This window comes from Microtus oregoni, unplaced genomic scaffold (assembly GCF_018167655.1).
Source record: "Microtus oregoni isolate MIOR12 unplaced genomic scaffold, Mior012 000004F_ref0000308, whole genome shotgun sequence".
Lineage (NCBI taxonomy): Eukaryota > Metazoa > Chordata > Mammalia > Rodentia > Cricetidae > Microtus > Microtus oregoni.
In genome coordinates this window covers 11,942,564-11,959,109 of record NW_024543063.1, presented here as the reverse complement: position 1 = coordinate 11,959,109, position 16,546 = coordinate 11,942,564, and the positions used below count along the sequence as shown (strand labels likewise).

Here is a 16,546-nt window from a genome sequence, read left to right as displayed (position 1 = left end):
CACTCTTCTTCCAGAAGAGCCCTAGATGTGCTTAACCACTGAGCCATCTCTCCATCAGAAATAATGGTTTCTGACAGTGGCAACCCACAGGTTGAGAACCAGTGTCCTACAGTGTCTGCCATTCCCTGTTGACAACACCTATGGCCAGCTGGCAAAAGAAAAATCATGTAAGGGCCCAGTTCAATTTCTACAAAGCTGACAGACAGTAACCTGTAAAACTGTCTGGGGTGAAGCTTAACTGCACAGCCTACATGAAGTTCTGGTTCGATCCGCAGCACCCCGTAAACTAGATCTAGGGGTGCATCCTGTAATCCCAGTGTTCAGGAGGTGAAAGCGGGAGGCTCAGTTCAACGCCATCTTCCACTGCAGTGAGTTCCACCCTATACAGCTACACCTCCCCTAGCCTTGTATAAGTGGGAATCATGCTGCCAGGCTCACCTTCAATGCCCATTGTTCCAGGTCTAGGATGTACCCAACTGAGTCACGTGTCCTGCAGCATGTTCCATGGTGGTGTCTTGGGTGGGCGGGTAAGAATTTAATATGGAGCTGGAGAGATGGCTCAGAGGTTAAGAGCATTGCCTGCTCTTCCAAAGGTCCTGAGTTCAATTCCCAGCAACCACATGGTGGCTCACAGCCATCTGTAATGGGGCCTGGTGCCCTCTTCTGGTCTGCTAGGCTACACACAAACAGAATATTGTATTCATAATAAATAAATAAATAAATATTTAAAAAAAATTAATCCCAGCACTCGGGAGGTGGAGGCAGGGGCAGGCGGATCTCTGTGAGTTCGAGGCCAGTCTGGTCTACAGAGCTAGTCCCAGGGCAGGCTCCAAAGCCACAGAGAAACCCTGTCTCGAAAAACCAAAAAAAAAAAAAAGAATTTAATATGGAATATAGGACTAAACACTCTGTGCCCACTCCTCTTTGTTCCGCCTTACCTCATTTCTGGGCCAACGTATCAGCTTATCAGTTGGCCACTCTTCAGGAATCTGTGTGTGTGTGTATTCTACCCTCAGGTTGGTTTTTTTTATTTTTATTTTTATTTATTTATTTATTTATTTATTAAAGATTTCTGTCTCTTCCCCGCCACCGCCTCCCATTTCCCTCCCCCTCCCCCAATCAAGTCCCCTTCCCTCATCAGCCCAAAGAGTGATCAGGGTTCCCTGCCCTGTGGGAAGTCCAAGGACCACCCACCTCCATCCAGGTCTAGTAAGGTGAGCATCCAAACTGCCTAGGCTCCCACAAAGCCAGTACGTGCAGTAGGATCAAAAACCCATTGCCAGGCCAGGCGGTGGTGGCGCACGCCTTTAATCCCAGCACTCGGGAGGCAGAGGCAGGTGGATCTCTGTGAGTTCGAGACCAGCCTGGTCTACAAGAGCTAGTTCCAGGACAGGCTCCAAAACCACAGAGAAACCCTGTCTTGAAAAAAACCAAAAAAAAAAAACCCAAAAACCATTGCCATTGTTCTTGAGTTCTCAATAGTCCTCATTGTCCACTATGTTCAGCGAGTCCAGTTTTATCCCAGGCTTTTTCAGACCCAGGCCAGCTGGCCTTGATGAGTTCCCGATAGAACGTCCTCATTGTCTCAGTGTGTGGGTGCACCCCTCGCGGTCCTGACTTCCTTGCTCGTGCTCTCTCTCCTGCTCCTGATTTGGACCTTGAGATTTCTGTCCGGTGCTCCAATGTGGGACTCTGTCTCTGTCTCCTTTCATCGCCTGATGAAGGTTAATATTCAGGAGGATGCCTATATGTTTTTCTTTGGGTTCTCCTTCTTATTTAGTTTCTCTAGGATCACTAATTATAGGCTCAATGTCCTTTATTTATGGCTAGAAACCAAATATGAGTGAGTACATCCCATGTTCCTCTTTTTGGGTCTGACTTACCTCACTCAGGATAGTGTTTTCTATTTCCATCCATTTGCATGCAAAATTCAAGAAGTCCTTGTTTTTTACTGCTGAGTAGTACTCTAATATGTATATATTCCATACTTTCTTCATCCATTCTTCCATTGAAGGGCATCTAGGTTGTTTCCAGGTTCTGGCTATTACAAACAATGCTGCTATGAACATAGTTGAGCATATACTTTTGTTGTATGATAGGGCATCTCTTGGGTATATTCCCAAGAGTGGTATTGCTGGGTCCAGGGGTAGGTTGATCCCGAATTTCCTGAGAAACCGCCACACTGCTTTCCAGAGTGGTTGCACAAGTTTGCATTCCCACCAGCAATGGATGAGTGTACCCCTTTCTCCACAACCTCTCCAGCAAAAGCTATCATTGGTGTTTTTTATTTTAGCCATTCTGACAGGTGTAAGATGATATCTTAAAGTTGTTTTGATTTGCATTTCCCTGATCGCTAAGGAAGTTGAGCATGACCTTAAGTGTCTTTTGATTTGAACTTCTTCTGTTGAGAGTTCTCTACTCAGCTCAGTGCCCCATTTTATACCTCAGGTTGGTTTTATATCTTATAAATACCAGCTGCCCTTGCAGATTTCCCATGAAAAGGTTTTCTGACCACCTCTGGGCCTTTAGGAAGTTTTGACAGCTGCGGTGGAGAGGCAAGGAAGGTGGGTCCAGTAGGCAGAATCTCAAGAAGAACAGACCAAGCTAATGGGAAGCCCTAAAGTTGCCCTAAAGACAGCTCTAGTTCTCAAAGGTGATAGACACCTGAAAAACAGCCTTGATCTGGTCCAGCATAGCAAGAAGCAGCGGGGAATAGTGAGCGATCCTGCTGTTTTGGCAGCAGGTCTGACGGTCAGCAGTTATGTTCTCAATAGCTGGAGATCTGAGGGCTGGATTTCCACAGCTGCCATACTACTCTATCCTATACCATAAAACTGCATTTAAGAATGTTGTCGTAGGGGCTGGAGAGATGGCTCAGAGGTTAAGAACATTGCCTGCTCTTCCAAAGGTCCTGAGTTCAATTCCCAGCAACCACATGGTGGCTCACAACCATCTGTAATGGGGTCTGGTGCCCTCTTCTGGCCTGCAGGCATACACACACAGACAGAATATTGTATACATAATAAATAAAAGAATGCTGTCGTATAGTTATGTGCAGAATATCAAGCCAGCTGCCTCTTGGGATCTGGCATGGCTGTAAAGCTTCAACTTGAGTTTTAAACTCTTCTTTCAGTATTTCTTTTGCACTTTTTGTTGGCCAGCAACCATAGTTTAAAGACTATTCTGTTGTATGGTAACAACGGTGGTTTGTATGGAGACCGTAAGCTCTTGAGGCAAGGTAGCTGGTGCCTGCACACTTCCATGGCAGTTACACTGTCCTATCCTCCTAGTACCGCAGCTGTCGGTATCCTAGGTGCACCCTGGATGGTAGGTAGGAAGTCCTCACTCCTTGGTCATGTCTGCTTCCTTCTGTCCACGTTTGCTTTTCTGTGCATCCTACAGAGCTCTGTGTGGATTCTCATTTTTCTGTAAATTAGAACACCTTAAAAGTCCTTACTTGCGCTTGTAACATTTTTAAGACAACTGAGGGATTTGGCAAGCAGATCCTGGGGGGCTCACTAGGCTAACGCCAGTATGGCGAACTCTTTCCCACAAAAGACCTTGTTTTTGTATCCAAGCAAAAGTCCAAGAGCTAGGTTTACTACAGCCAGAAAACCCTATATTCTTTTTCTGCCTTCCCTTGAGCAAGTTTACTCAAACCTTTAAAAGGTGGGAGAAAGGAAATATAAGCAACTTATATGTACTTACCACCCAGCAGTAGAAAGAGACAATAGAAAAAGACATAAAAAAGAAAAACTATAACAGAGACTTATTCATATAAAAAGTAAAAGGGATTTCTACTGCCTTTTATTGAACCAGCTTTATTCCCCGAGGGGTGCACCGTTCCTGGAAATACTGCAATACCAGGTCGATGCGTGGAGTGGACGGAGCAAGCTCCTATTCCAATTCCTAATTACAAAAATACATTTAATATATTGTCCTCAGATAGAGGACATATCAGATATTAAACTGATAAGAACAGATACTACACTTGATCTTAGCCAAAAGGCCGAGAAGCGATACCGCACACCCACCACGCACCCTTGCCCTGCGCCCGCGGGACACACTAACGTCCTGGTGACCGCCCGCGACCCTGACTCCCCGTTTTCCCCGCGCTTCCTTCCGCTTCCGGTCTGCGTCCGCGTCCTCGGCGCCTCACTCGCACTCTCAAATCCACAGCTTCAGCTATGAATTCCACGACCGCGGCGCTCCCGGCATTCCCGCGCGAGCACGCACGCCGCGTCTGATTTGCATGTCCCGCCCCCTCTCCGGGGCAAGGCGGCCGCTCACTGAGCTCCTTCCCGGCTGCTTTCGCGCGGCCTGCAAGCAGGGTCCCGAATCACCCCACCGGAAACGGAGGTCGGAGGGGCGGGCCCACGCTCGGAGGCTCCTGAAGAGCGTGGTGCGGGGCTGGTGGCCGAAGGGTGGACATACTTGTCTAGTTCGCGTGGCCGTCCACGAGCTTCGCCTGTAGGTGGAGTGACTGGTTCTAAGTCGGCGGCGTCGCTGGGAGCGAATGAACGAGACTGGTGGAAGCCGAGGGATTCTGGCCTCGGGGAACGCAAAACCTTGAAGCCATGTATGACTGACACCGTGACCACCCCTTCTTCACCTGGTCACTTAAGGACCGAACAGCGCAGCGTGGGTGTCCCCGCCTCCCTGAAGCTGTTTCTACGCCCGCCGCTCCACGTACATGGAGCGTATTAGTCACACGAGCAAACACATATGTGCACATTAAATGGATATATCTCCAGCACTTGTACCTAATTCACTGTTGATAGTCCTTGGGCAATTATTTTTAGTTTTACTGCAGACTGCAGGCTTTGGGGTTCTGTGTGCCATGCAGTATGTGCTCAGCAACCGTTTGTGGGGAGACTAAGCTACCTCTAAGTGTTGATACGCACAAGCCCAGAGAATAAGAAGCATCTGGGAGTCCCAGGCCTGATTTAGGGGGCAAGGAGTGGTCTGTGACAAGGATTGACAAAACACCAGAGAGGAGCAAGATACAGGCGATGTTCTGGAAAATGTTTGGAGCTCAGAATGGCAGACAATAAGCTGTGACAGATCGCACTGACCTTTTCCCTTCTTTCACTGAAGCACTTTTATTTTTTTTATTTTATATTTATTTATTTATTATGTATACAATATTCTGTCTGTGTGTATGCCTGCAGGCCAGAAGAGGGCACCAGACCTCATTACAGATGGCTGTGAGCCACCATGTGGTTGCTGGGAATTGAACTCAGGACCTTTGGAAGAGCAGGCAATGCTCTTAACCACTGAGCCACTCTCCAGCCCACTGAAGCACTTTTAAATTGGAGGTTTTGTCAGTCACTTGGGTCAATGATGGAGGAAGACAATTCCAAAATGGTTTATTCCAAGCCAACTCTCAAATACAAACTCTGGGAACAAACTTAGCATGGAGTCTGGAAGGTTCCCTTTGTAAACTGACTGCGCGGTCCCTTTACCTGTCTTGGGGTAGGGGTGGGGGACAGTGAAAGTAAGGAGCCATAAGGGTATTTGCTGCTAAGCAGAGTGACTTCAGTTCCATTCTTTGTTTTGGGTTTTTTGTTTGTTTGTTTGTTTTGTTTTGTTTTGTTGTTTTGTTTTTCGAGACAGGGTTTCTCTGTGGTTTTGGAGCCTGTCCTGGAACTAGCTCTTGTAGACCAGGCTGGCCTCGAACTACCAGAGATCCGCCTGCCTCTGCCTCCTGAGTGCTGGGATTAACTGCGTGCGCTGCCACCACCACTGGCTTTCAGTTCCATTACCGACTTACCCACCTGGTGGAGACAGCTCTTCTGTCACCTGTCTTCTGATCTCCACATGTTCGACGATGGGATGCAACACACGCACAAGCACACGCACGCGCACACACACACGCACACGTTTTGGAAATATAGAGTAAGGAAAGTAGGGAGCCAGCTGGCATCATCTCCCAGTAATTCCAGCAACTGAGAAGTGTACACAACTTCAGGTTTCAAATCGAGCCTCAGCCATGAAGCCATTAAAGCTGGTCTACATAACTAGAGATTTTTCCTAAAAATCTGCAAGGAGCCGCATGGTGGTGGCAGCTCACACCTTTCATCCCAGCACTCAGGAGGTAAAAGTAGAGAAATCTCTGTGAGTTCAAGGCCAGCCTGGTCTATAAGCAAGTTTCAAGACAGCTGGGGCTACACAGAGAAACTCTGTCTAGGAAAAACAAAACAAAAATCTGCAGAGGGGCTTGAGAGATGGCTCAGTGGCTAAGAGTTCTGACTGCTCTTCCAAAGCACGAGTTTAAATCCCAGCACTCAGCATCAGGAGGCTCACAATCACCAGCGGTTCCAGCTCAGGGGGAATCTGCAGATATCACAGACTGCACACACCCAGAAACACTGGTACACATAACGAAAAATAAAATCTTTTTTTTTTTTTTTGGTTTTTTCGAGACAGGGTTTCTCTGTGGGTTTTTTTTTGGAGCCTGTCCTGGAACTAGCTCTGTAGACCAGGCTGGTCTCGAACTCACTGAGATCCGCCTGCCTCTGCCTCCCAAGTGCTGGGATTAAAGGCGTGCGGCACCATCGCCCGGCTCCACTAAACTCTTTCATGTGATAAAGACATATTTTTATATAAAATAGATGTAGGATTTTGAACATGGTAGCTAAATGTAAAATAACTGTACATTAAATCTGTTAAGTAACGATGTTTTGGGCATGTCTAATTCAACAAGTTACTAAACTTAAGCCAGGCGTGACAGTATATGCCTGTAATAGTGATAATTGGGGAACTGATGCAAGAAAATCCAAGTCTGTGAATAGTCTGGGTCACTGAAGGAAACCTGGCTTGAGAAAATAGCAAAAAGCCCAAACATAGTTCAGTTAATAAGACACTAGCCTTGCAGGCACCCGGACCTAAATTTAATCCCCAGAAACCATGTTAAAATGGGGTTGGGGCCAGGTGGTGGTGGCACACCTTTAATCCAGCACTTAGGAGGTTGAGGCAGGCTAATCTCTGAGTTCTGAGTTTGAATCCAGCCTATCCAACATGGGGTTGCAGCCTGGAGAAAGGGTACATGCTGATCTTGCAGAGAACCTGGGGTTGATACCCAGCAAACACATGGTAGCTGGAGACTGATGTCTCCCTAAGCCTTACTAGGCAGTCTCCCACACACACAAAAAAAAAATTAAATAAAAAAATAAAAATATATGGATGGTGCCTATGAACAATATGCAGAGCTAGCTTTAGGTCTCTGCAAACATTTGCTCACATATGTATACCCAGTGTCCACGCGCGCGCACACACACGCACACATGCTGGGGATGTAGCTAAGCCGCTAGAATGCTTGCTTATCATGTATGAAATCCTGGTTTGATTCTCCCAGCATAGCCTAAACTGGACAAGATGTTGCATCCCAGTAATCCCAGGACACAGGAGATGGAGGCAAGAGGATAAGGAGTTCAAGATTATTCTGGTGACTTTGAGGTCAGCCTGGGGCTACATGAGACCTTGTTTCCAAAACACCCCCTAAAACTTAATCACCTCTTTAAAAATTTTCTTCTGAAAACATGGCTACTACGTAATTTTACTATTTTATCTTTCATTACATTGAATAGGCTTTAAAAAACATATTTTAGTTATCTATGTTGAGATAAGCTTACACTGCTTGTGAGGAGACAGCACCATGACCAAGGCAACTGTTTTAAAAGAAAGCATTGAATTGGGGCTGGCTTTCGGCTTCAGAGCTTTAGTTCACTGGCATGGTGGCATGCGGGCAGGTGCTGGCGTAGTGGCTGAGAACTACATCCTGATGTGTACGTTGAGAGACACTCTGGCCTTGGCATAGGTTTCTGAAACCTTAAACCCTACCCACAGGGACACACTTCCTCCAAGTCCAGACCTCTCGACCCCTCTGATACTTTCAGATAGTGCCACTCCCTAATGACCGAGCATTCAAATACACGAGCCTATGTGAGCCATTCTTATTCAAACGGCCACACCTTCACTTCACAGACTGAGAAACAGCACTTCGTGGTGGGAGAGGTTTGCTTTCTTTTAAGATTTATTTCATGTTTGCCTGAATGTACATATATGTATTACATGTGTGCCTGGTGCCCAAGAATGTCAGAAGAGGGTAATATCCCTGAATTGTAGTTACAGATGGTTGTGACCCACCATGTGGATGCTGGACATTGAACCAAGAGCTCTTAACTGCTGAGCCATCTCCAGCCCTGTTAGGAAAGGGTTTCGGTTTGTTTGTTTGCTTGCTTGCTTGCTTGCTTGTCAGTTTGTTTGTTTTCGATACAGGGTTTTTCCGTGTGTACCCCTGGTTGTCCTGAAACTCCCTTTGTAGGCCAGGCTGGTCTCGAACTCACAGAGATCCACCTCCCTCTGCCTGTGCCACCACCGCCCGCCTTTAGAAGAGGTTTTGAGTCGAGTTCCATGAGGTGATTTTGTGGGTTGATGTCACAATGTATTTACACAAACTAAGATGGGTGCAACACCACCAGAGGATGCCACCTCCTAAGAGTACTGTCACATGGTCATGTGTCACTATGTAGTATATGAATTACTTCTTTTTCTCCTTCCTAGGCCACTTCTCAGAGGGACTCTATGCACAGGTCACATTTCATCGAAAGGTTTCTTCTTGGAAGTGTGCCTAGAGAAAAGCTGTGCTGATTCTCACTCCATCTCGTATTTATGGTGGGGGTATGCATGCCACAGTGGTGCTTGTGGAGGACGGAGGGCAGGTTTAGGAAGCTGATTCTCTCCTCTGCCATGTGGGCACCAGAGATCAAACTCAGGTCTTTGTCAGCCTTGCTGAGGTGGCTTCACTTGCTGACTCAGATTGTCATTGAAATCTTTATAAACTTAGGAAATGTATGCATATCAGTGCTTAATGTGACCAAATGCGATAGTAATCTAAGGATCAATGATATTTGTTTGGTACCTGGTAGCTAAGAGAGGTGCATTGGTTAGTTTTTCTCAATTTGACATAAATCTAAAAATTTCTGGGAAGAGACAGTCTCAATCGAGGAATAACCTTCATGAGACTGGCCTGTGGGCTTGTCTGTGAGGGCATTTTCTTGACTAATGATTGATGTGGGAGGGCCCGGCAGTGTACTATGGAAGGGGTCACTCCTGCACAGGTGATCTTGGGCTGTATAAGAAAGCAAGGTGGGAAGCCGGGCAGTGGTGGCTCACGCCTTTAATCCCAGCACTCGGGAGGCAGAGGCAGGCGGATCTCTGTGAGTTCGAGGCCAGCCTGGTCTACAAGAGCTAGTTCCAGGACAGGAACCAAAAAGCTACGGAGAAACCCTGTCTCGAAAATTTAAAAAAAAAAAAAAAGAAAGAAAGAAAGAAAAGAGAGCCAGGCCATGGTAGCACATGCCTTTAATCTCAGCACTTGGGAGGCAAAGGCAGGCAGATCTCCGTGAGTATAGTATGGTCTACAAAGTGAGCTCCAGAACAGCCAGGCCTGTTACACAGTGAAACCCTATCCTGAAGAACCACAAACAAACAAACAATCCCGTAATTCCAGTAACTGGAAGACAGAATCTGGAGGGTTGTGTATTCACACCCAGCCTGGGCTGCACGAGATTCTTACTTTAAAGCATCATCACCATCACAGCCATCATCTCCATCACGACAGAACTCTACAGGCACAAGTGTGCTTGGAGTTCCAGCGAGACTTTGGGGCTTCTCATAACATATGAACAATGAGCACCCTGGTTTCCAGTCAGGCTTCTGTAGCTCTGTCCTGTGAGGGGAGCTCAGGTGACCTAGGCTGCTTTTGAGTTTGGTATTGTTGGACTCTAGCGTCTAAACACCGAGGAGGAGTCGCCCCCAGAGACCATCTCATACACCACAGCCGATGCAAAAGCATGAGGATTTTATTAATTCTGTCATGACAGGGTCCCCCAGCATTCGGGAAGCCGAGGGACCTCGAATAGCTGGTACAGTCTACTTTTAAAGGGGCCACAGAAGCAAGGGGGGTTGTTCTTTGACTATTCTGATTGGCTTATTTGAAAGGACTATTACCAATAATTGACTGGAGAGCTGTTGCCAGATCAGATGAGGTAAGAGGTCATTTTGACCCCGTTTCCCAGGGGACCGAACCAAAGCATACGTATATGGGTAACTGAGTACGTGCGAGTGTAGCTGTTAGGTCCTTGGTTCCCAGGGGAGGAGGGGAAGCACTATGGCACAGAGGCTGAGAGGATTCAGAATTGTCAAAAATGGCTTCAGGATTGTCTTAAAGTCTTTTTTTTTAATATTTATTTATTATGTATACAGTATACAATATTCTGTCTGTGTGTATGTCTGCAGACCAGAAGAGGGCAGCAGACCTCATTACAGATGGTTATGAGCCACCATGTGGTTGCCGGGAATTGAACTCATGACCTTTGGAAGAGCAGGCAATGCTCTTAACCACTGAGCCATCTCTCCAGCCCCCTGTCCTAAAGTCTTACAGTATGCAACCGCGATGACACTGAGCCTCCCTTTCAGAATGTGGGACTACAATCACACTCCACTTTTTTTTCAAATCAAAGAGACTTTTGATATTTCCTACAATTTATAATTTTGTGTCACTGTGGAGGCCCCAAAATAAGCCTTTTTCCACCTTGACCAAAGGTCAGAGAATTGGAATTTACCTCAATTCCATCAACCACGGCATGGGGATTAGAAATATAAGAGTATGAAGACGCGTTTAAAAATAAAACAAAAAGCCAGGCGGCGACGGTGGTGGTGCGAATCTCTGTGAGTTCGAAGCCAGCCTGGTCTAAAAGAGCTAGTTCCAGGACAGGCTCCAAAACCACAGAGCAGTGTCTCAAAGAAAATAAAACAAGACAGAAAAAAATAACTACTCCAATTATACAGGACACTAAAAACAAAAACATAACACTAAAGTTAGAAAGTTAACTTCGAAAGTAAAAGTTAGCCTACTATAACTTATTTACCCAAAACACCCACATTCCATACTTCCGCTGTTACTACCTGTTCTTTCATTAAACCAACTTTACTCCCCGAGGGGTGCACCGTTCCTGGAGATACTGCAATACCAGGTCGATGCGTGGAGTGGACGGAGCAAGCTCCTATTCCAACTCCTAATTACAAAAATACATTTAATATATTGTCCTCAGATAGAGGACGTATCAGATATTAAACTGATAAGAACAGATACTACACTTGATCTTAGCCAAAAGGCCGAGAAGCGATACCGCACACCCACCACGCACCCTTGCCCTGCGCCCGCGGGACACACTAACGTCCTGGTGACCGCCCGCGACCCTGACTCCCCGTTTTCCCAGCGCTTCCTTCCGCTTCCGGTCTGTGTCCGAGTCCTCGGCGCCTCACTCGCACTCTCAAATCCACAGCTTCAGCTACGAATTCCACGACCGCGGCGCTCCCGGCATTCCCGCGCGAGCACGCACGCCGCGTCTGATTTGCATGTCCCGCCCCCTCTCCAGGGGCAAGGCGGCCTTGGCCCGCCTCCTCCTCCTCTTAACCTCCGGGTGGTGCAGTCGCGGGCTCTCAGTTGACATCCAGCAATAATAGAGGTTCCCGAAGGGAGACAAGTCTATGGCCAGAATCACCTGAGGAGCCGCGGAGGCCAAACGGTGGCCGAAGTGGGGACCTACTTCCTAGTTCGCGTTGGCTGCAGGACGATCCTCCCTGTTGATGGGCTGACTCCTGCGGAGTAGGGAGGCCGGCGTCCTAGCGATTTTCTGTTAAGTGTTTCCACAATGTTGTCAAAGCAAACTTACTTATATAGTTAAAAACCGTAATAAATGTTGATAAATAAGTGTTTTATTTATTGAAATTCCGTAATAAATTGTGTGATGTCTTTAAACCTTCCTAGAGGTGGCACACACCTTTAATCCCAGCACTGAGGAAGCAGAGGCAGGTGGATCCCTGTGAGTTTTAGGCCAGCCTGATCTACTATGGAGTTCCAGGAGAGCCAAGGCTACACCAAGAAACACCATCATCTTGAAAAACCAAGCGAACCAAACAAACAAAAAAGCACCTCCAGGGGGCTGGAGAGATGGCTCAGAGGTTAAGAGCATTGGCTGCTCTTCCAAAGGTCCTGAGTTCAATTCCCAGCAACCACATGGTGGCTCACAACCATCTATAATGGGGTCTGGTGCCCTCTGCTGGCCTGCAGGCATACACACAGACAGAATATTGTATACATAATAAATAAATATTTAAAAAATAAAAAATAAAAAAAAAATAAAAATCTGTCTTTAAAAAAAAAAGCACCCCCAGAAACAAAGACATGATTGCAAGGTGGTCATAACGAGTGGTATAGTAACTTTTCTAAACAAAGGCCTGGTACCGCCCTTGGAATAGGCAACACAGAGCCATTTGTAGTTAAGGTTTCGGGTAGGGTAGAGCCCAATCCTAGAGAAACAGGTTGAACCAACCATAAACAGGAATGAATCTTTAGATGGCTTTCAAGGCTAATACTTCTGGAGGTCGCAGTTGTCTGTCCAAGGATCTGTTGAAGTATGCATACTTTTTCTAAACAACATTGTTCTCAGCCAGGCAGTGAAGGTGCATATCTTTAACCCCAGCACTTGGGAGGCAGAGATCAGTGGCTCTCCGTGAGTTCAAGGCCAAGCCAAGTGAGTTCCAGGACAGGCTCCAAAGCTACAGAGAAACACTGTCTCAAAAATAAACAAACAGCGGGGCGGTGGTGGCGCACGCCTTTAATCCCAGCACTCGGGAGGCAGAGGCAGGCAGATCTCTGGGAGTTCGAGACCAGCCTGGTCTACAAGAGCTAGTTCCAGGACAGGCTCCAAAACCACAGAGAAACCTTGTCTCAAAAAAAACAAAACAAAACAAAAAAACAAAAAATAAACAACCCCGAACAACAACAACAACAAAACGTTCTGCATATCTTGTAGAGTTCCTACGGGCTTAGGGCCCTAAAGGGATCACAAAGTGGCAGTTCCTTGTGGATTCAGTTCTGTCAGATGGCAGCATCTCCTTGGACACACACACACAAAAACACAGTCACTGTAAGTGCAGAAAGCGTTGTGGTGAAAGACCCTCGACGAGGACCTCTTTTCGGGAGGAGACCTCCCCAACGCCAAGAAACAGGCCAAGACCGCACGGATGCAAATCGCAAGAGGTTTATTGAGTAGACACAGGTACCTGTGGGCAGCAAGATCTCTCGGAAGATTTGCGCACCTGCCAACTGGAGGGCGGGCTTTTTATAGGGAAGAGCAAAAAGCAAGTTTACAGAAGCAAAAGCGTGGTAATCGGTCGACCGAATGAGGCGGGGGCATGAATGGTTTCCTCTCTCAGCATGGATGCCTGGCAACAATCATCCTGTTCCTATCTTATAGCTAACCTGCTTTGTTGACATCTTGCCTTGCAGTCTTCAATCTCTATCTCCTGCTCTCTCAGGCACATGGGATGTTCTTACGGGAGCAGGCTGGCTGCTGATCCGGAGAGTTTTTTTTAAAGCAAACAGGACGTTCCCCCGGGAGCATGCTAGCTGCGGGTTTTGAAGAGGGGGTCTGTAGGGTCTTTCAGTGGGAGTCCACTTAGCTGTGACATGGGAAAGAGCATGGAAGATCTGGGCTGCCTTTTGGCTTCTCAGAGCCATGCTTCTTGTGCTTAGAGCTGATTTTCCTCAGGAAACCCTCTCCTGCTCTTAGGCCAAGGTCTCACTTTTCTGGTCTCGCAGTTCTTCCGCACTTGAGAACTGTGTCGGTGTGCACGAGACTGGTACTTTCTATGAAGCCAGATTCCCTCCATCTACACAGCCCATCAGGGCTCAGGCCCGGACCTGTTGGCTGGACAAGTGGGAAGGAGCTGTTCTGAGTTAACTAACAGAAAAGATGTGCAAGACAGGGCTACCGGGCACATGAGAGTGGCACCAACTCATTCCTGGATGAACGCGCATGAACTGAAGGTGTACACGACCACACTTATTTCCTGGTACGAATCAACCAGCAACCAGTGTCACAGCACATACAGGAAATCTGGGCTTTGCAGCAGAGGGAGGGAATACTTGTTTGGAAGCATGAAGAACCTGGAAATAAAAGACATGAACAAAACAACTATGGACTAAAGTAGACCCTACACCTAGATGAGCCTGGCCTCCTTGCCTATCCCTGTACAGTATGTAACTGCTTGTCAATGGAGTTCTCAAAAATGCATTTCTACTGGTTTTTTATTTTTATTTATGAAGTCCATTTTGATCTGAGTGCTAGGAACAATACCCTACTATGAAAAGTTGAAAGTATATGTCCTACTCCACCCCTTAGCCCTGTTTCCTCTTAGTAAAGTTTCCTTGACTTCACCTTGCCTCAGAAATGAATACCAAAGAAACAGGCACACACACACAAAGCAAGTAACTTAAAAAAAAAAAAAAACAAAAAAGTCATTGTAAATGACATTGACTTCTTCCCTCAATCTTCACTATTAGTTTCAAGTACAATCAACTGAGCAATACTTAAATACTTAAGACTTTTTTTCTTTTCCATTGCCCGGTGACTTTTTATTTTTTCCCCCCCATTAAGAAAAGTGGCTCCTAGCCGGGAGGTGGTGGCGCATGCCTTTAATCCCAGCACTCAGGAGACAGAGGCTGGCGGATCTCTGTGAGTTCGAGGCCAGCCTGGTCTACAAGAGCTAGTTACAGGATAGGCACCAAAGCCACAGCGAAACACTGTCGAGAAAGAGAGAGAGAGAGAGAGAGAGGGGGGGGGGTTGTCATAGCCAGAACCTGGAAATAACCTAAATGCCCCTTGATTGAAGAATGGATGAAGAAAATGTGGTACATTTACACAATGGAGTACTTTACTACACAGCAGAAAAAAATAACGACAGCTTGAATTTTGCAGGAAAATGGATGAAGCTAGACAACATTATTTTGAGTGAGGTAACCCAGACACAGAAAGACAATTATCACATGTACTCACTCATAGGTAGTTTTTAAACATAAAGCAAAGAAAGCCACAATCCCAGAGAATTTAGACAACAACAAGGACCCTAAGAGAGACTTACATAGATCTAATCTACATGGGAAATAAAAAGTAGAAAAAGACAAGATCTCCTGAGTAAATTGGAAGCATGGGCACTTTGGGGAAGAGGGTTGGAGAGGCAAGGAGGGAAGCAGAGAAAAATTAAAGATCAATAAAAATAAAATATAAAAAAAAGCGTAGACCTCCTTCCAACGTTTAACATTTTGCATATGCAAACTTATAAAAACTATTAAAAGCTACATTGGAATAAAATGACAGACACAGGAATAAAACAAGGTATTGTGCATTTGCCAGTACAAAGAATAAGAACTGTTTTAGGAACTCAGCTTGGAAATGTAGCAATAAAAGGTGCTTAGGAGAATTTCTTAAGACATAAGTTACCAGTCCTAACTACAAGACTCCCAGAATAGCATAAAATAGCTGCATAGAAAAGTTTGTAACTCTACCCAGCTATGGTTAACTTATCATGACAAAGCACGAAGCCAACCCAACTACCATAAACAACCATGGGAAAAAAACGAACAGACGAGCAAAATTCTTTCAATGAACCAACTTTATTCCCCGAGGGGTGCACCGTTCCTGGAAATACTGCAATACCAGGTCGATGCGTGAAGTGGACGGAGCAAGCTCCTATTCCAACTCCTAATTACAAAAATACATTTAATATATTGTCCTCAGATAGAGGACGTATCAGATATTAAACTGATAAGAACAGATACTACACTTGATCTTAGCCAAAAGGCCGAGAAGCGATACCGCACACCCACCACGCACCCTTGCCCTGCGCCCGCGGGACACACTAACGTCCTGGTGACCGCCCGCGACCCTGACTCCCCGTTTTCCCCGCGCTTCCTTCCGCTTCCGGTCTGCGTCCGCGTCCTCGGCGCCTCACTCGCTCTCTCAAATCCACAGCTTCAGCTACGAATTCCACGACCGCGGCGCTCCCGGCATTCCCGCGCGCACACGCACGCCGCGTCTGATTTGCATGTCCCGCCCCCTCTCGAGGGGCGTGGCCGCACGGGTTACCTCCCATCAGCCTCCGTGCAGCCCCGGCGGGCTGGAACGCTTGCGGAGACAACAGGCTTACATGAGGTACAAAAACAGCAAAAACAGCCATACGCATAAAATGAATTGTAAAAGAAGTTGACCTCACTATATATCAGAATTTCTGGAAGAGTAGGATGAAGCAAGGTTGAAGTTTTAAGATTTTAAACCGAGATGAGGGAGGGGGAATTGATTGGGGGAGGGGGAGGGTTATGGGAGGCGGTGGCGGGGAGGAGGCAGAAATCTTTAATAAATAAATAAATAAATAAATAAAAGATTTTAAACCGATTTAAGCATAGGAGTTAATACGAGTGCGGGAAAATGATAGTACACACCCACGTGTGGATGTGGATCTCTCAAGATAATTTCCTGTGTGTCTTAGCAATGTATGTGGTTTTTGTGTCTCCTGAAAATTTGTAAGAAATTGGTAAGGATCTCCGGATCTTCCCACACCCCCTTTTGGAGTGGTTTCCGTGGTGGTTTAAATAGGATGACGATCCCCTGGTCGCAAAGGTTGCACAAGGCCTAAA

General features: G+C 46.4%; 3 non-coding genes across 3 annotated transcripts; all 3 read right to left on the bottom strand.

Annotated features, from left to right (window-relative positions):
- Positions 1 to 3,830: 3,830 nt before the first annotated feature.
- LOC121447688 lies at positions 3,831 to 4,021 on the bottom strand. Its single transcript, XR_005974220.1, has one exon. It is a non-coding gene; the product is annotated as a U2 spliceosomal RNA (small nuclear RNA).
- A 6,981-nt stretch (positions 4,022 to 11,002) lies between these two features.
- LOC121447685 lies at positions 11,003 to 11,193 on the bottom strand. Its single transcript, XR_005974217.1, has one exon. It is a non-coding gene; the product is annotated as a U2 spliceosomal RNA (small nuclear RNA).
- A 4,342-nt stretch (positions 11,194 to 15,535) lies between these two features.
- On the bottom strand, positions 15,536 to 15,726 carry LOC121447687. The gene has a single exon (XR_005974219.1). It is a non-coding gene; the product is annotated as a U2 spliceosomal RNA (small nuclear RNA).
- Positions 15,727 to 16,546: the final 820 nt, after the last annotated feature.